Below are 19,293 nucleotides of genomic sequence, written 5' to 3' on the forward strand. Positions count from 1 at the left end.
CACCAAAGAACCTCCATCAGTGGTACAGCGAGGATCCAACCTGTGCCCTCTGCCCAACTCCAGCGACCCTCAAACACATCATGGTAGGCTGCAAGACCAGCCTCACGCAAGGGAGATACACGTGGCGGCATAATCAGGTACTAAAAAGCCTGGCATCAGCCCTTGAGAACAGGCGGTGTGCGACCAACTCCTTGCCTCCGAGAGCAAGCAACCCCCCCCCCCCCCCCCCCCCCTAAGGGCAACATCCTTTGTCCGAGAAGGACATAAAACATCTAAACATCCTTCCACCAGATCAGAAGAAGGAAACCTATGCAGGGCCCGTGACTGGAGGATGCTGGCTGGACATCGGCCGACAACTAATTTTTCCACCTGAAATTGCTTCCACCAACCTCAGGCCAGACTTGGTGTTCTGGTCCCCTTCACAGAAGACTTCTTACATCATAGAGCTCACAGTTCCATGGGAGAACTCTGTTGAGGAGGCCTATGAGCGTAAGAAGCTGCGCTACGCAGAGCTTGCAGCAGAGGCAACGCAGCATGGCTGGAACACCAAAGTCTATCCAGTTGAAGTGGGATGCAGAGGATTTGTTGCGTCATCTACCATCAGACTGCTGAAGGAGCTTGGAATCCACGGTCAGGCGCTGCGGAAGACCATAAGATCACTCTCAGAGGCGGCTGAAAGAAGCAGCCGGTGGATTTGGCTCAAGCAGAAAGACCCATGCTGGGCCCCAAGTACGTCAGGGTGAATCTTTGGGACAGTTTGACACGGGACACGTGCTGAGGGCTGATCATCCTGCAGCGGGCCGCCCTTGTGGAGGGTGTATAGTGTTAAAAGGCCGAAACACCCAGTGATACAAGGGTACACTACTGATGATGTGTCCTGTGCCCAACTGTCCTGAAGGTTACCCAGGCCAAGATATACCTATTCCCCCCCCGCCCCCCGCCGATGTTGAGCGTCTACCACTCTCAACAATCAACGAATGTCGTGAAATGCTCCCCACCTATTGGCACAAGGGACTTCTTAACATCTTGTCCTGTGTATTTGATTCATACCCCCTGATCCCTTTAGCCACAAGGGCCACATCTAACTCCCTCCTAAATGTAGCCAATGAACTGGCCTCAACTACCTTCTGTAGCAGAGAATTCCATAGATTCACCACTCTCTGTGTGAAAAATGTTTTTCTCATCTCGGTCCTAAAAGATTTCCCCCTTATCCTTAAACTGTGACCCCTTGTTCTGGACTTCCCCAACATCGGGAACAATCTTCCTCCATCTAACCTGTCCCGCTGAGTTACTCCAGCATTCTATGTCCATCTTCGCTGGCGAGGAACAGTGTGTGCCCTTTGCAGGTTTTCACTCTCGAACACAGATAGCAGCGGATTATTAGGGGAAGAAACTCGCGTTCATGCCGCACAACGTGCTTGACCACCTGCCCCCGCTACTCAAGGAGCTTGTGCTGAACGGTAACCAGCTGTGGAGCTTCAACTGGGGCAGGCTTTACCTGCTAGGCTGGTTGGAGCTGCTGGACCTCGGTAGCAACCTGTTGACCACGGTGCCTCGCATGCTGCCCAACTGCACCCAGACCCTGCGTCTTCAACCTCACCCGCAACCAGATCTCCAAACTGACCAAGGACTTCCTGCGGGACATGACCTCACTGCAGTACCTGGATCTCAGCTGCTACAACAACCTGAAGACCATCCAGGCCTCCAGTTTCCCGGACAGCGCCATCAAACACCTTCGGGAGCTGCGGCTAAGCAGCAACCACTTTCTCTGCACCTGCGACGCCAGGTGGTTCGTGTGGTGGATCAATCAGACCATGGTCTACATCCCTCGCCTGGTCACCGATGTCACCTGCTCCTCCCCCAAAGCTCACCGCGGCCACGGCGTCGTCATGGTGGACCTGCACTCCTGCACGTTGGACTACCTGGGCATTGGAATCTACACTTTCTCCGCCTTGATCACCATCTTGCTCCTTTATTTGATACTTAAACAGGTCTTCATTCACAGTGGTGCAGCTGCCTGACAGCGAATGCAGCGTCGGAGATCCGGGTTCGATCCCGACTACGGGTGCTGTCTGTACTGAGTTTGTCAGTTCTCCCCGTGACCTTCGTGGGTTTTCTCCGAGATCCCCCCACACTCCAAAGACGTACAGGTTTGTAGGTTAATTGGCTTGGTGAATGTAAAAATATCCATAGTGGGTGTAGGATGGTGTTAGTGTGCGGGGATCGCTGGTCGGCGCGGACCCGGTGGTCCGAAGGGCCTGTTTCCTCTCTGTATCTCTAAACTAAACTAACAGTTTATTATTTTACACTTATATACATTACACAGATCACGGAGTGTGAACTATAGCTGGCAAGCCGAGGTCATGCAAGAAACGGAGGAAAACGGGAGACGATTTTATTCAGCAACTCCGTTCTGGCAGAACATCTATCCTGTGTTAAGAAACCTAACTTTCAGGGGATTTTAATCTTGAGTTCAACTTCTACCTGAATGTAATCGATTTACAAAAGCTTTGAAGATCTCCCTGCAGTCCGTTTCTTAAACACCTTTACGTTTTGCACTTTTTTTGACTGCCAGGTATTTTAAATGTCATTTATTGCATTGTAGCAATGAGGCAAGGATTTGATAAATGCGGTTAATTACATGACAGGAGAAGCATGCAGCTACATAAGAGACACGGAGAAGCTGATCATCGGGGCATTTCTGTCCATGGTCATGGGAGGCTTTTTATAGTAAAACAAAAAAACTGCATGACATTTTTATCCATGTGATGATTTTTCCACACGTCGGTAGTCGTTGTTGGCTCAAGAGTAACTCAGGAGAGGAACTTGGTAACTCGGGAGAGGAACTTGGTACATCGCAGAAATGAGAAGTAAACGGCAAAATTAGACATACTCGTTTAAACTCGTGAACATAAACTTGGAATCTCGTAGACAACCACGAGTTTGATTTTTTCTTTCACTCAGGATCACTCGTGGATGTACTCGCACCGTGAGACAGGGGCTTAAGTCAGCAAGCAGCACTTTACTCAAAGCTGCACCTCAAAAAATCCATCTAAAATTTCACACAAACATGGAATTGACACACAGTGACACTACTATCCTGTGATTAAAATAAGTCTCTTTGATTGTTGCAAAGTGCAAATCTCAGATGATACAGAGCCTGATTTTTCAAGTAAAATACAGGATGTATGATTATTAATGATATGTGCACTGCCTTAAGTATATTTTGTGAAGCAGCTGTTGTTTCACATCTGTACAAATTTAATTGAAGAAAAGAACAATTCTCCCGGATTCCCAGTGGTGGCAGTATTTGAGGTTTTCTTGCTGTTCTTTGCATTTGCTTGAACTAATTTCTCAGATGAAATAGGATCTTCTGCCACCCTGTGGCCACTACTAAGATTTACATCTATTAGTGAAAATGAAAAGGCAACTGAGAAATTATTAATTGTTATCTGTGTTATCTGTCTTTCTCCCCACTACTTTACCAATATTTTCAACTTGCCACCTCTCATGACATTGCTGGCCTATCCTGAACCCTTACTTATGCTTTATAATGCTACACAACTTACAATTATGCACATGGAGAGTTTTTATTGAATGCTATACTTCAGTATCACATCTTTGTAGTGGCTCCAGTAGAAAAATACAGTTCAAAGTTAGTCATTGTTATCTTCCTAATGCTATACGAGGGACCCCAATACAAAACTAGTCTGCAATATAGTATTACTGAGGAGGACAGCTAAGCAAATTCCTTTTAATATAAAAGGTGTGAATGACTGAGTCATTTTCAAACATCATAATGAAATAATAATAATAATATTAAATTGAATTTATATAGCGCTTTTCAGGGACTCAAAGTCGCTTTACAAGGCAAGGCAAAAAACAAAAACAAAAATAAAAACAAAACAAAACAAACCAAAAAATGAGCAACAATTCAAGCACAGATGAAAAGGGAGGGGGACGTGGGGCTAAGGATAGGCAGAGGTGAAGAGATGGGTCTTGAGGCGGGACTGGAAGATGGTGAGGGACACGGAATTGCGGATCAGTTGGGGGAGGGAGTTCCAGAGCCTGGGAGCTGCCCTGGAGAAGGCTCTGTCCCCAAAACTGCGGTTGGATTTGTGGATGGAGAGGAGACCGGCTGATGTGGATCTGAGGGGCCGTGAGGGTTGGTAGAGGGAGAGGAGGTCAGAGAGATATGGGGGGGCCAGATGGTGGAGGGCTTTGTAGGTGAGGACCAGGATTTTGTAGGTGATCCGGTGGGAGATGGGAAGTTGTTTGAGGACGGGAGTGATGTGGTGCCAGGATTTGGTGTGGGTGATGAGCCGGGCGGCTGCGTTCTGGACCAGTTGGAGTCGGTTGATGTAGGTGGAGCTGATGCCAAGGAGAAGTGAGTTGCAGTAGTCCAGTCGGGAGGAGATGAAGGCATGGATGAGTCTTTCAGCAGCGGGGGGTGTGAGAGAGGGTCTGCGTTTGGCGATGTTGCGGAGATGAAAGAAGGAGGTTTTAATGACATGGCGGATGTGAGGCTCAAGGGAGAGGGTGGAATCAAAGATCACGCCAAGGTTGCGGGCCTGGGGAGATGGGGAGACAATGGTGCCATCGATGGTGAGAGTGGGATTATTGAATAAATGTATTTTGTAAACTTTAACAGTGTCATGGGAGCCCTTCAATAAGTCAGCAAGTTGCTCCAAAGGATTGTTGAAATTTTACTTATTGCCTCAGGTACTCACAAAATGTCCAATAATCAATAATTTCCCAGGTGCCTACTTTACCTCTTGTTATCTGCTAAAGGGCCTGGCCCACGAGCTTGCGACTGCATGCGACGAGCGCGACCAAATCGGAAGAAGGGGCCGCTCGGAGGTCGAGTGATCCCGTACGAGTTGACGTGAAGTTAGAGCGAAGTCCAACGGGAAGTTCGCGCGTGACGTACGCCGTCAAGACACTGCGTACGGCGTCGAGACGCTGCACACGGCCGTCGAGGCGGTGCGTACGGCCTCAATGCGGCTGCGGGCCGGCAGGCCGTTGCCGCGCAGAATTTTTGGACAGTGTCAGTTTTTAGGAGCCCCGCGCGATGTCGGGACCAGCTCCGCACAACTCCATACGGCTCCGGTGATCGAAGTGGGACCGGCCCCGCGACGCCGTACGGCTCAAGCGACCACGTTACGTCGCGCTTGCCGCATGCAGTCGCATGCTCGTGGGACAGGCCCTTTAGGATACAATAGGATAAAATACTGCACAGAAAAAAAATGTGTTCCAAATTGTCCATGCCAATACTGATGTTTGGCATGGACAAGCTTCTACATCAGCATATCCTTCCATTTATTTCTGCCTCATGCTTTCTCGAACTTCATCTTAATATACCTTCACAACATTTCCTTCAGTTACTTAGTGCATGATACATTGCACCATACTTCAGATATTTAAATATCTCCTATTATTATGCCAATTTGGTCAAATTGTCATGTCCCAGCAACTTTGGAACATTTGGCCATCAATAAGCACAGCTTTTAATTCCATTGGAAATCCTGAAGTTGGTTGTAAGGTATAATATTGCATTGCACAAGATTATAAACTGCACCAGCAACAAGCCAGATCTTGGAGAATCTTGGAGCCAGAAAATGGAGAACAAAAGAATAAGATTGGACTTCATCAGTTAAATAGTTTATGGAGTTCAAGGAGGTGACAAGACAGCCAACTACTGCAATGCAATCCCTCCTCGGGTGAAGTCAGGACATAACAACAGGGAAGAGCAGACCACTGGATCAAAATGTCTAAAAGCTAAAATTGATACTGATAAGGATTTCACCCTCCGAACAGAATCCCCAGTACCTGACAACTTTTCTTGGTTTCCATCAGTCTGTCCCTAAACCATAGCATTGGTCAGTCAAAGTATCCCAGAGATTCCAATCACAAAGTTTCTCACCACAGCAATGTGATAATGCCCATGTAAGGATTTGTAATGCTGGCTACTGGATCAACCAGGGAATTAAGTTAAAGAGAAGGAGTCATAGTCCTGGTGCCTCAAAGCCCTGTCCCACGGCACGAGTTCATTCCAAGAGCTCTCCCGAGTTTGCCCTGATTCGAACTCGGAGATTTACGGTAATGGCCACTCGTTGGTACTCGGGGCTCTCGTGGACATTTTTCAACATGTTGAAAAATCTTCACGAGTCTTCCCCTGCTTACCTGCCGTTAGCGAGTCTTCCCGAGTACCTGCCGTTCGCATTATGAGCCGGTAAGAGACGTCCCCGAGCTCCGATGTACCCGCTACGTTCATTCTCCGTGCTTACCACGAGTTTGATTTTTTTTTAAACTCGGGAGAGCTCTTGGAATGAACTCGTACCGTGGGACAGGGCTTTAAGAAGGGAGATCACTTCTGTTTGCAAAACTGGCACCCGGTCTCCCTCTTGTGCACAGATTACAGGCTCTTTACCAGGGGAATGGCCAATTATACGAGTTCCATGCTGCCTCACATGATCCACCCGGACTAGTCCTTCACAGTCCCAGGCCAGCATCCACCTAGCCGGGACCTTGTTCACCAGTCCCACAGAGCTGGTCTGTCAGTTGCCTTTCCTCCCTCAATCAGAAGGCATTCAACAGGGTGGATTACGAGTTTCTTTTTGTAACTCTGCACGCCTTCGAACATGGCCTGCATTTTGTGGCCCAGTTCCAGTGTTTGTACATGCAGAATGCCTGATGGAAGTGAGTAGGTCTTTCAGGGCACCCCTTTGATTTGGGAGATGAGTGAGTCAGGGATGCCCCATATCCAGCCAGCTATATACCATCTGCATAGAGGTCTTCCTGTCTTTGCCTTCCCTCTGTCTTTGTTGCCAGGATGCAGAGGAGGTTATTGCACTGGATCTGGGCTGGGGTCTTGTATCTCATAATTGGAGAGGGCGGTTAGTCAGTGGTGTGTATCCACACTCAGGTGGTGGCTCTCCACATCAGGACCCTGCAGAGATACCTGTACTCCAAGAATCTTTGCATGTTCTGCCAAAGTACTTTCTTCGCCAGGCCCATTGCCAGCGGTCATCAGCTGCGTTGTTTTCGTGAGTTTCTTGGTTTTTGGAGAAAGGCCGTCAGAATCGGGTGCCGAGAACAGTGAGGGTAGGGAGGTCCCCAGACAACCGGGGGGGGGGGGGGGGGGGGGGGGTGGGGGGGGAGAGAGCTGCTGCCACATTCAGTAGATAGGACTGTTTGTAACTGTTCCAATAACCAGGTCAATATCAGAATTTATTTTAGATATTTTGACATCCTTCAGGTAAGGCCATTGCTTTAAGTCTTCACATCTGGGCATACTTTGATGACCAACAGGTATGGTTCCATGTGTAAACACCTCAGATACTGGTATAAAATTATCTTCATCCAAGCTGGATATCCCCATACTTGTAATATAATGACTAGGACACTCTATCTCTTTACTCATGGTACGCATTTGAATTTTAACCTTCTCTCCTGTAATGTCCAGCCTTCTCATCATATTCTCTGTACAAAAAGTAGCTGAACTTCCATGGTCCAAAAATGCATATGTTTGCAACACTACATTCATGGCTCTATTCCTCATTTGAACCGGTAAGATAGAGAAGATGCATGCTTCTACCCCGGCCCCAATATGAGCAGTTACTTGAGGCGAGGTGACAGCTTCTCCAACAGCTGGCTCCTCATTCTGCTCTGTATGGTCCGGCTTATTCTTTACAGGGTGAAGCACATCAGGATAATTCTGCTTACACTTATCACAAATTAGTGGACTTTTACAGTTTTTCATAATGTGCCCCTTTTTCAAACATCCATAGTAGGTTCCATTCCTTTTTAAGAAGTCCATTTTATCTTCATATTCTTTCTTCTTGAATCTTCGACACCATCTTATGGTGTGGCACACTTCATCACATAATGGACAAAATCCATTCTTCTTAATAGTTGGTACATCTTCTTTGGCTCCACCCGTCTTCTCCATATGGGTGCTATGGAGAATAGACTCGTAGTGTGGCTCTAACATGTACCGTACTTCCCTTTCTAAGAATTCCATCAGGTCTGATGGCCTGGCTACTTGCTTCCTTTCATCCATTATTACACCTGCATCATATCGCTACCTTTCTCTCATTCGTCTGGGCAAATTGCTAATGATGATTCTAGTAGCACTTGGAAGATTCATCTCCTCCATGTGGCCGAGATTTTTCATCGAGCTACAACAACCTCTCAGAAATATTGCATAATCACTCAATGCTTCCTCATCTTCCGGCTCGATTTCTTTTCAAGCATGGGCCTCCGTGTATGCGTTAGCAATCCTCTGTTCATCCCCAAAATGTTCTTTAAGTAACCTTTTTATAGCCATGGCTGCCTGGCTCATTTTGACAACTTTCTACAAGTACCTGAACACTTCCACTTGTGTACTTCATCAGAAGCGCTCCTTTTCCTCCGTAACTTTAGTTTCTAATAATTCTTCTAATGCCCTTACGAAAGCTTCATACCGCAAAGGATCTCCATCATATAGGGGAATTTCTGCTGGTGGTAGAGTAAGAGGTATTTTATCGAGCTATGATCTGGTTGAATTCAGTTTGCCTATTCAACAGTGCCAATGACCCATCCCGATAGCCTTGGCTTGGCTCCCCGTCGGGGAATTGAATCCCGGTCTCCCCATAAATACCTTGCTTCGGTCTAGCACCCATTTGCCGAGATAAAGTTTTACCCATCATATTCCGTTCCAATTGGTTGTCAAAGCCAAGAAATCCGATGGACCTCAATTGTGGAATTGATCCAACTGATAACTCTCTTGGAGCAGTTTTTCTTCTTGGTCCAGAGCTCATCATCTTCGATGATCTAGAGCTGCATCTTGAACCCTCACTTTCCAGTAGCTCCTTCTTCGTCTTGGCCACCGCCATTTTTGTGTCTAGTTTCAGTTGTTCCTTTCGTCGCCTCAGCTCTTCTTCTTCTCGCTCCATCTCATGGTTCATCCTCAAGGCATCCGCTTTTATTGAGAGAGCGGCTAGGTCAGCTTCAACTCCCAATTGAGCAGAAGCCCTTGATACCGAACTGGCTGCAAACCCAGATCTGTGACCTGATCTTTGTGAAGATACATTTGAGACACTATCCCCAGGTGCAATCTCATCTTCATCTTTTCCAGCACCTAGTTGCCTCGCATCTCTTTCTCTGACACACACCCTCTTTTCAACTTCAGCTATCCATGTTCTGGCACCTTCCATGGAATCATCATAAAACTCATTTTTTTCCGAATTCCACTTATTGTGTCTTCTCTTGAGATGGCTCCGATTCCAACAGTTTATCCTGCATCTCTTCGAGTTCATTATTAAGGCTGCATATCAGGCTAAATTTACCTTCCACCTTATCCAGGTTGCCATCTGATTCCATTAATTCCTTCACACTATCAAACAGCCTCCTTATCCTCTTCCACAACTCATTTCTCGCCTTCTCAGCTCCTTTCAGAGATAGAACTCCGCCTTTCTCAGTGAGTTTAAGTTGTCTACTTGGTCTTACATTGCCACCTCGTGCACCCTCAGGTGTGGAACTTTCTTCATCTTCTAGTTCCATGGTTTTAAAGAGGTGTTGGCAGGTCGCCAAGCCTTAAAATTAAACGAACAGAATCCTCTGCGGGTAGTTCTAATTTTGTTTTGTCAACATTCTCATCAAAACCATAACAAACTGGAATTATAGAAAGCTTCTCTCAAACATCCATGGGCTTAAAGATGACGATAATTCGAAAGGAATGAGTGTTATCAAAAGTTCAAAACAATCTCCAAGGTCGGTCTCCTTTCTCCAGACAGACTGGAAAAACACTTTCAGGCTCTTCTACAAAAGCCGTTTATATTTAAAGCTTGCAACCTCAAAATTCAAAGAATAATAGTCTATTTCTACTCACAATTTCTGTGGTGTGTCTTTAGATAAGTCTCGATGCTGTCGATAGATCTCAAGGCCTTCTCTGGCCGAGATCCATTTTCTTCAGTTCCTCGGCTGGAACCGGAATTCTGCCCAAAACCTCTCCGAGCTCTTAGCCAAATCTTCTTCTGTCCCACTCTCTGGCACTGGTATTCACCCCTTCGCTGGAGGTCTCCTTTGACTTGATCTAGCGGCAGATTTTTATATCATTCAAGAGATTACTCCCTCTAGCTGCTAAATGGACTGCATGGTTAAGGGGAATGTCTTCATACGCATGCGAGCTCACCGTCAGAGACCTTCAGAGCTTCTTCACAGATAAGTCTTCAAAAACACAGCCTTTTGATTAATACATTCTTTATTGTTGATGAAAAACAATAAGGTACATCCAAACTTCTTCCGACTCATTGCTATAATCTTCATCGAACTCCAGCTTATCGCTTTAAACATTAGAAAACTCCTCGTGTCTCCATTACACTTTGCATGTTCAAAGGGTAAACCTGCTCCATGCTGGTTCCAAACTAAACTAACAACTAAGCTTCTGTGCAAGAGATTTAGCTCCAAACACGCCCAAAAATACACCATAAATCCCACCCACAATATAAAGGGCAGTCTAAAATTTAAAGACACATGCAAAACAAGCCAAATGGCCACTACACTGTTAACCTTCGTAACTTTGTCAGCGCCAAACATGGAGACACTTGTGCGCTGCCCAGGTGTGGTCTGCTACACGGTGATTTTATCGGGTTGTATGCAAAACAAGACATTTCACTGGGTACATGTGACAATAAAGTACAATTGAATCATTGACCTACTGAGAGTCCTCAATTTAGTCATCTTCAGTGAGACCACTTCTTCACCACAGGAGGGGCCAGTCTAGCTGTAGGAGCAGCGGTTCCCACCCTGTCGCAGTGGGCATTGGGGGTCCTTATGAGCAGGAATTGATTCCGACTTTGCTGAATTGCTCATCAAATCCAAGACTTGGGATCTGTACCAGGTGCTGGACCCACGCAGCACGAGCTGTATCACAGCGCTGCTGTCTGTATAGTTTGAAGCGGGGAAGTGTTTATGTATGGGCTGCTCTTGTGGCTGTACAGAGGGACATAGAACAAAAGTCCATAACTCCTGGAAAGCGGTGGCACAGGTGGATAAAGTAGGCATTTGATATGCATATTTCATAGGCTAAAGGGCCTGTCCCACGAGCATGCGGCCTGCATGCGGCAAGCGCGACCTAAAGGGCCTGTCCCACGAGCATGCGACTCCATACGGCAAGCGCAACCTAATGTGGTCACTTGAGCCGTATGGCCTCGTGGGGCCGGTCCCACTTCGATCGCCGGAGCCATATGGAGTTGTGCAGAGCTGGTCCCGACATCGCGCGGGGCTCCGAAAGACTGACCGTGTTCAAAATTTCCGCGTGGCAGCGGCTTGCCGGCCCGCAGCCTCCTCGACGCCGTACATCACGCGCGAACTTCCCGCGGACTTCGCTCGAACTTCATGTCACTCACTCGACCTCCGAGCGACCCCCGCTTCTGGTTTGGTCGCGCTTGTCGCATGCTCGTGGGACAGGCCCTTTAGGTCGCGCTTGTCGCATGCAGGTCGCATGCTCGTGGGACAGGCCCTTAAGGCAATTTCGTTCACTCGTGTGTCAGACGATGTTCTGCCATTGCTTTGCCACAGCCAGTGCCACATCTGTGCCTCTGCGGAGATCGTCCGCAGTAAGTAAGCAAGTATGTTTATTGGCCAAGTATCCACATACAAGGAATTTGCCTTGGTGCTCCGCCCACAAGTAACAACATGACATACAGTGACAGTTACGAATGACTCAGAAAACACTAAACATTAATAATAATAAAACATTAATGATAAAACACCATTGATCAAGCATGTGAACCAACAAAATACCAGATCAAAGGGAGGCTACAGATTTTTGGCTGTTGAGTAGAGCAACTACTCGTGGATAAAAAAAAAAACTGTTTTTATGTCTGGCTGTGGCAGCTTTGACAGTCCGGAATCGCCTTCCAGAGGGAAGTGATTCAAAGAGTTTGTGGCCAGGGTGAGAGGGGTCAGAGATGATCTTGCCCGCTCACTTCCTGGCCCTTGCAGTGTACAGTTCATCAATGGAGGGAAGGTTGCAGCCAATAATCTTCTCTGCTGATCGGACGATTCGCTGCAGCCTCCAGGTGTCGTGCTTGGTGGCTGAGCCAAACCAGACCATGATGGAGAAGGTGAGAACAGACTCTACGATGGCCATGTAGAATTGGACCATCATTGCCTGTGGCAGATTGTGCTTCCTCAGCTGCCGCAGGAAGTACATCCTCTGTTGTGCCATTTTGACTGTGGAGTCGATGGTGGCCTCCCACTTAAGGTCCTTGGAGATGATGGTTCCCAGGAACTTAAAAGACTCCACAGATGTGACTGTGGTGTTGTTGATGGTGAGTGGGGTGAGGGGAGGGGGAGCTCTCCTAAAGTCTACATCAATTCCACTGTCTTAAGAGCATTGAGCTTTAGGTTGTTGCTACGGCACCAGGACGCCAGCTGTGACACTTCCTGTCTGTAGGCAGATTCATCCCCATCCTGGATCAGTCCAATCAGGGTTGTGTCGTCCACAAACTTGAGAAGCTTGACAGAGGTGTCTGTGGAGGTGCAGTCGTTGATGTAGAGAGAGTAGAGGAGAGGAGAGAGTACGCAGCCTTGCGGTGCACCTATGCTGAGTGTTTGCGGGTCCGAGATGTGCTTTCACAGCCTTACATGCTGCTTTTTGTCTGTCAGTGATGCACTGACAAAGGGGTTCAGACACAGTCAACTCGGAAAGTTTGGAGTGTAGTAGCTCTGGCACAATGGTGTTGAATGCAGAGCAAAAATCAACAAATCATCAGTGCATGGCTCTCCACCGCAAGTCAGTAGGTGGCCCATTCTCTGTACCTCTCCACAGTTGCACTTGTCAGATTTCGAGAGGCCACACTTCTTCAGGTTGAGTCCGCAATGACCCACTCCAGTGCGGAGGTGGTTTAGGGCTTTCCAGGTAGTATAAGGCAGGTGGTGTCCCGGTGCCATCTGTTGTTTGATTTTGGTGCCTGGTACGGTTGGCTCTAGTTCCATGAAGCTGTTCCGGCTCTTCAGGCATTTCTTGGCATGTTGGTGATTGTGCAAGGGGTGGCGGGGGTCTGTGTCCGCATTGAAGCGTTCTACTGCAGCCGCCCGATCACGTCTTCGAGATGGTTCTGCCAGCTCATACAGATGTTCAATCTTTGTCAGCTTCTGGCATCCTGTGGTTTTCCTGCAGGCAATGTTCAATGCTGAGTCCACCTTGCGTGCATGTTTAGAGCGGCTCCAGACGGGGCTTGCATATTCTGCCACTGAGAAACAGAGCGTCAGGACTGCAGTGCGGATTGTTGTTGGGTCACTTCCAAATGAGCTGTTTGACAATTTTTCGATGACATTGTTCCGGGTATTGACCTTTGCCTTGGTTTTATCAACATGTTGGCGATATGATAACGTACGATCGAGGACCACACCGAGGTACTTTGGGGCTTTGCAGTGTTCCAACAGGACATTATTCCATCGCACCTGCAGTTGACGTTTCGCATCTTGGTTCCAGAGGTGGAAAGCTGCGCTATGCGTTTTTGTTATGTTTGGGGTTTGTTGGTAGTATGTTGTCATATTCTGCAGAGCAGCCTCTAGTACGGTCTCGATCTGGCTGAAGTCCGAGGATTGCGTTGCGATGCATAAGTCATCAGCATACAGAAACTACCTGTTTTTTGGGTTGATCATTGATGTATATATTGAACAACGTTGGGGGGGGGGGGGGGAGAGGAGACGGGGGGGGGGGGGAAGAGGGGGGGGGGAGAGGGGGGGGGGAGAGGGGGGGGGGGAGAGGGGGGGGGGAGGAGGAGAGGAAGAGAGGAGGGGGGGAGAGGGGGGGGAGGAGGAGAGGATGAGAGGAGGGGGGGGAGCGGAGAGAGGAGGGGGGGGAGAGGAGAGAGGAGGGGGGAGAGGAGCGAGGAGGGGGGGGCGAGGAGAGCGTAGGGGAGGGCGCGGAGAGCGGAGTGGGGGGAGAGGACGGAGGTGAAGAGGGAGAGTAGCGGGAGGGGGAGGAGACTGGGGAGAGGAGGAGGGGGGGGAAGAGGAGAGGGGGGGAGAGGAGAGGGGGGGGAGAGGAGACGGGGAGGGGAGAGGAGAGGAGGGGGGGGGAGGAGAGGGGGGAGAGGAGAGGGTGGGAGGAGGAGAGGGGGGAGAGCAGAAGGGGGGGAGCGAGAGGGGGGGGAGAGGGAGAGGGGGGGGGAGAGGAGAGGGGGGGGAGGAGAGGGGGAGGGAGAGGAGAGGGGGGAGAGGAGAGGGGGCGAGAGGAGAGGGGGGCGAGAGGAGAGGGGGGGAGGAGGGAGAGGGGGGGAGGAGAGGGGGGAGAGGAGAGGGGGGGAGAGGAGAGGGGGGAGAGGAGGAGGGGGGGAGGAGAGAGGAGGGGAGGAGAGAGGAGGGGGAGGAGAGAGAGGAGGGGGAGGAGAGAGGAGGGGGGGGAGGAGAGAGGAGGGGGGGGGGAGAGGACGAGAGGAGGCGGGGGGAGGAGGAGAGGAGGAGGGGGGGGAGAGGAGAGAGGAGGGGGGGGAGAGGAGAGAGGAGGGGGGGCAGGAGAGGAGGAGGAGGAGGGGCGGAGAGGAGAGAGGAGGGGGGGAACAGAGGAGAGAGGAGGGGGGGGAAGAGGAGAAGAGGAGGGGGGGGAGAGGAGAAGAGGAGGGGGGAAGAGGAGATGAGGGAGGGGGGGAGAGTGAGAGAGAGGAGGGAGGAGGAGAGGGGGGGGGGGAGACGGAGAGGGGGGGAGAGGAAGAGGGGGTGGGGAGAGGGGCTGAGAGGGGAGGGGGGGAGAGGAGAGGGGGGGGAGAGGATCGAGGGGGGGAGAGGAGAGGGGGGGCGGAGAGGAGAGAGGGGGGAGCGAGGAGAGGGGGGGAGAGGAGAGAGAGGGGGGGAGGTGGAGGGAGCGGGGGAGAGAAGAGGAGGGGGAGAGGAGAGGAGGGGAGGGGGAGAGGAGGGGGGGGAGGGAGAGGGGGGAGAGGAGAGGGGGGGGAGGATGGGACGGCGCGGCGAGGAGGGAGAGGGGGGGCGTAGAGTGAAGAGGGGCGGGAGGAGAGGGGGGGAGAGACGAGGGGGGGCGGAGAGGGGGGGGAGGAGAGGGGGGGAGGAGAGGGGGGGGGGAGGAGAGGGGGGGAGGGGAGGGGGGGGAGGAGAGCGGGGGGAGGAGAGGGGGGGAGGGGGGGGGGGAGGAGAGGGGGGGGAGGAGGATGGGGGGGAGAGAGGACGAGGGGGGGAGAGGAGAGGGGGGGAGAGGAGAGGAGGGGGGGAGAGGAGAGGGGGGGAGAGGAGAGGGGGGAGGAGGAGGGTGGGGAGAGGAGAGGGGGGGAGAGAGAGGGGGGGAGAGGAGAGGGGGGGAGCAGAGGAGAGGGGGGGAGAGGAGAGGGGGGGAGAGGGAGAGGGGGGGGAGAGGCGAGGGGGCGGAGAGGGAGAGGGGCGGAGGCAGAGGAGAGGGGGGAGCAGGCGAGAGGCGAGAGATGCGGGGGGAGAGAGGAAGAGGGAGGAGGAGAGGGCGGGGGGATAGGAGACCGGCGGCGGGGGAGGAGAGGGGGGGGAGGACTAGGGGGGGAGGAGGAGGGGGGGGACGGAGAGAGGGGGGGGAGAGGGAGAGGCGGCGGTGTGGAGGAGAGAGGGGCGGGGGAGGAGAGGGGGGGGAGGATGGAGGGGGACGGCGGAGGAGAGGGGGGGAGGAGAGGGGGGGGGGGAGTGAGGGTGGGAAGAGGACGACGGGGGAGAGGACCCGACCGGAGAGGGGAGAGGACGAGGGGGGGGAGAAGGAGGAGGGGGGAGAGGAGAGAGGAGAGGAGGGGGGGAGAGGAGAGAGGAGGGGGGGGAGAGGAGAGAGGAGGGGGGGGAGAGGAGAGAGCGAGGAGGGGGGGAGAGGAGAGAGAGAGGAAAGGGAGGGGAGAGGAGACGGTGGGAGAGGGGGGGGAGAGGAGAGAGAGGAGAGGGGGAGAGGGGGGGGGAGGAGAGAGGAGGGGGGAAGGAGAGAGGAGGGGGGGAGCCAGGGAGAGGAGGGGGCGGGAGAAGGAGAGAGGAGGGGGGGGGAGAGGAGAGAGGAGTGGGGGGGGAGAGGAGAGAGGAAGGGGGGGAGGAGAGAGGAGAGGACGGCGGGAGGGGGAGAAGAGGGGGAGAGCAGAGGAGGGGGAGAGTGAGAGAGAGGAGGGGTAGAGGAGAGGGAGAGAGGGGGGGCGGAGAGGAGAGAGGAGGGGGGGAGAACGGAGGAGACCCGAGGAAGGAGGGGGAGAGGAGAGAGGAGGGGGGGGAGAGAGACGAGAGGGAGGGGGGGGAGAGGAGAGAGGAGGGGGGGACGAGGAGGAGAGAGAGGGGGGGAGACGAGGAGAGGGGGGGAGAGGGGGAGAGGAGGAGAGGGGGGAGAGGAGAGGGGGGGAGAGGAGCGAGGGGGGGGGAGGAGAGGAGAGGGGGGGAGAGGAGAGGGGGGAGAGGAGAGGGGGGGAGAGTGGAGAGGGGGTGCCGCGGAGGGGATGAGAGGGGGAGAGCGGACGGGGGGGGGGGGGGGGGCGGAGGGGGGTTAGACCGGGGGGCGGGGAGAGGAGAGGGGGGGAGAGGAGAGGGGGGGAAGAGGAGGGGGGGGGAGAGGACTGAGGGGGGGCGAGAGAGGAGAGAGGGGGGGAGAGAGGAGAGGGGGCGGAGGAGAGAGAGAGGGGGGGAGAGAGGACTGAGGGGGCGGAGAGGAGAGGAGGGGGGGGAGAGAGAGAGGAGGGGGAGAGACGGAGCGGGGGGAGAGAGAGGGGGGGGCGGGAGAGAGGATGAGGGGGGGGAGAGAGGAGAGGGGGGGAGAGAGGAGACAGGAGGGGGGGGGAGAGAGGGATGAGGGGGGAGAGGAGGACGGAGGGGCGGGAGAGAGGGAGAGGGGGGGAGAGAGGAGAGGGGCGGGGAGAGAGGAGAGGGGGGGGAGAGAGGGAGAGGGGGGGGAGAGAGGAGAGGGGGGGAGAGAGGAAGAGGGGTGGGAGAGAGGAGAGGGGGGGGGGAGAGGGAGAGGGGGGGAGAAGGAGAGGGGGGGAAGAGAGGAGAGGGCGGGGGGAGAGAGGAGAGGGGGGGAGAGAGGAGAGGGGGGAAGAGAGGAGAGGGGGAGAGAGGAGAGGGGGGAGAGAGAGAGGGGGAGAGAGGAGAGGGGGGAGAGGGGAGAGGGGAGGAGAGAGGGGGGGGGGGGGAGAGAGGGGGGGGGGGGGGGGGCGGGGGGGGGGGGGGGGGGGGAGAGGGGGGGAGGAGGAGAGGGGGGGGAGAGAGAGGGGGGAGAGGAGAGTGGGGGGAGAGGAGAGTGGGGGGAGAGAGGAGAGGGGGGGAGAGGAGAGGGGGGGGAGGGAGAGAGAGGGGGGGGAGAGAGAGAGGGGGGGGGGAGTGGAGAGGGGGGGGAGGGACGAGGGGGGGGGAGAGGAGAGGGGGGAGAGAGGAGAGGAGAGGGGAGAGAGGAGAGGGGGCGAGGAGGAGAGGGGGGGAGAGGAGAGGGGGGAGCGGAGAGGGGGGGGGAGAGGAGAGGGGGGGAGAGGAGAGGGGGGGGAGAGAGGAGAGGGGGGAGAGTAGGAGAGGGGGGGAGAGAGGAGAGGGGGGGAGAGAGGAGAGGGGGGGAGAGAGGAGAGGGGGGGAGAGAGGAGAGGGGGGGGGGAGGGGGGGGGGGGAGAGGAGAGGGGGGGAGAGGAGAGGGGGAGAGAGGAGAGGGGGGAGAGAGGAGAGGGTGGGAGAGGAGAGGGGGGAGAGAGGAGAGGGTGGGAGAGAAGAGGGGGGAGAGGAGAGGGGGGAGGAGAGGAGAGGGGGGAGGAGAGGAGAGGGGGGAGGAGAGGAGAGGGGGGAGGAGAGGAGAGGGGGGAGGAGAGGGGTGGGGGAGGAGAGGGGTGGGGGGAGGAGAGGGGTGGGGGAGGAGAGGGGTGGGGGAGGAGAGGGGGGGGGAGGGGAGGGGGGGGGAGAGGAGAGGGGGGGGGGGGGAAGAGGAGAGGGGGGGGGGGGGAGAGGAGAGGGGGGGGTGGGGGAGAGAGTGCCTTTTTATTTCAACACAAACCCCCCAAACAACCATTTGCAGGCAGTGCTTTTTTACTTTAACCATATTTTCATTTTGAAACCACATTAAGGGTACTTACTCACAGTTGTGTGAACATGTGTTCAGTGTTATTCACAGCTCAGACAAACGTGACCCTCTGCCTTCCTCCAGCTTGCAGACTAATTGAGGCACACCACTTCCTGGTTTTATAGTCCATCCCCCCTGCCGCCAGCGGGGGCAGCAGAGAGAATGGGGAATTTTGTAAAATCATTAATATCTCTGTCATTTTTCATCGACTGGAAAAATCCTCAGCACACATGTGGCAGAGGGGGACTCCGAGCGAGGTGGCCAAAAATGACGGCTGTAGGTGGCGGCGTTCTCTCGGAAATCGCAGCACAGATCGCCAAAACCGGTCAAGAACAGACTTTTAGTAATATAGATAGATGGTATTCATTCATCTGGTCTATAATGTTGTGACACTACCACCAGTGTGCCCCCTAAACTTCTCTAAATTCACAACATGAATTTATATAAATGAACTGACAAAAGAAAATTGAATGTAAATGGCTTAGTTCTATTTGGGTGCATTTGAAACCAAATTATGTGCAAAACGTTATCAGCATGTAAAAAAATAAAACATCTACTCCAAGGGGTTTCAGAATTCAATGCAATGGTTGGAAGGAATGACCAATCATGAGCATTGGGAATATCAGACTGTAGAATCTAGGCTCATTTTGCTTAAACATTGTCTTCAGATCATCAGCTCAACTAGGTCAGACTAAATCAATAATTTGATCTCCTTTAATGCAAATAAATCATAAATGCAACCGTGTCTGATTTAAACAATGCTGAAATTCATGAAACACCTCTTCAATAAATGAAACTTCAGAACTATGCACAATAAAAATGGAAAGATACGTGTCTCTCTCTCTCTCTCACACCTCTCCTCCACTCATCATATCAGATACTGACATAACTACCATTTTATGTGAAATCACAGCCTTTCAGTAACACCTGCTATCTTTGGTATCATTTAATTTTGTTGCCATGCATCTACAACTGAATATTAGTGGACCTGGGTCATAACTCACATTGGAAGGCGAGGTGGTTCGATCTACTGCAAGTACTGTAGAAACTTTAAGGGAATGTGAGGGCCAAGTATCTGAATATCATCCTAATTTCCAGACCTTACATCACAGTCACATTGAATCCAGAATGAAAGTTTAACTTAAATAACCGTAAATTAGATATGTTTGTTTCTATTGTAACCCACATCGCATCGCTCTACATACACTTGCTCTAAATCTTTCATTTCATTGAATAATCACCCTAACACTAACCAAAAATTA

General features: G+C 52.5%; 1 protein-coding gene across 1 annotated transcript in view; it reads right to left on the minus strand.

The window, feature by feature from the left end:
• The window catches only part of LOC116990306 (dual 3',5'-cyclic-AMP and -GMP phosphodiesterase 11A-like), a 266,877-nt gene that overhangs the window by 196,153 nt on the left and 51,431 nt on the right, over positions 1-19,293 (minus strand). The gene's annotated exons all lie outside the window — the stretch shown is intronic.

The sequence above is a fragment of the Amblyraja radiata genome, chromosome 2 (genome assembly GCF_010909765.2).
Source record: "Amblyraja radiata isolate CabotCenter1 chromosome 2, sAmbRad1.1.pri, whole genome shotgun sequence".
Lineage (NCBI taxonomy): Eukaryota > Metazoa > Chordata > Chondrichthyes > Rajiformes > Rajidae > Amblyraja > Amblyraja radiata.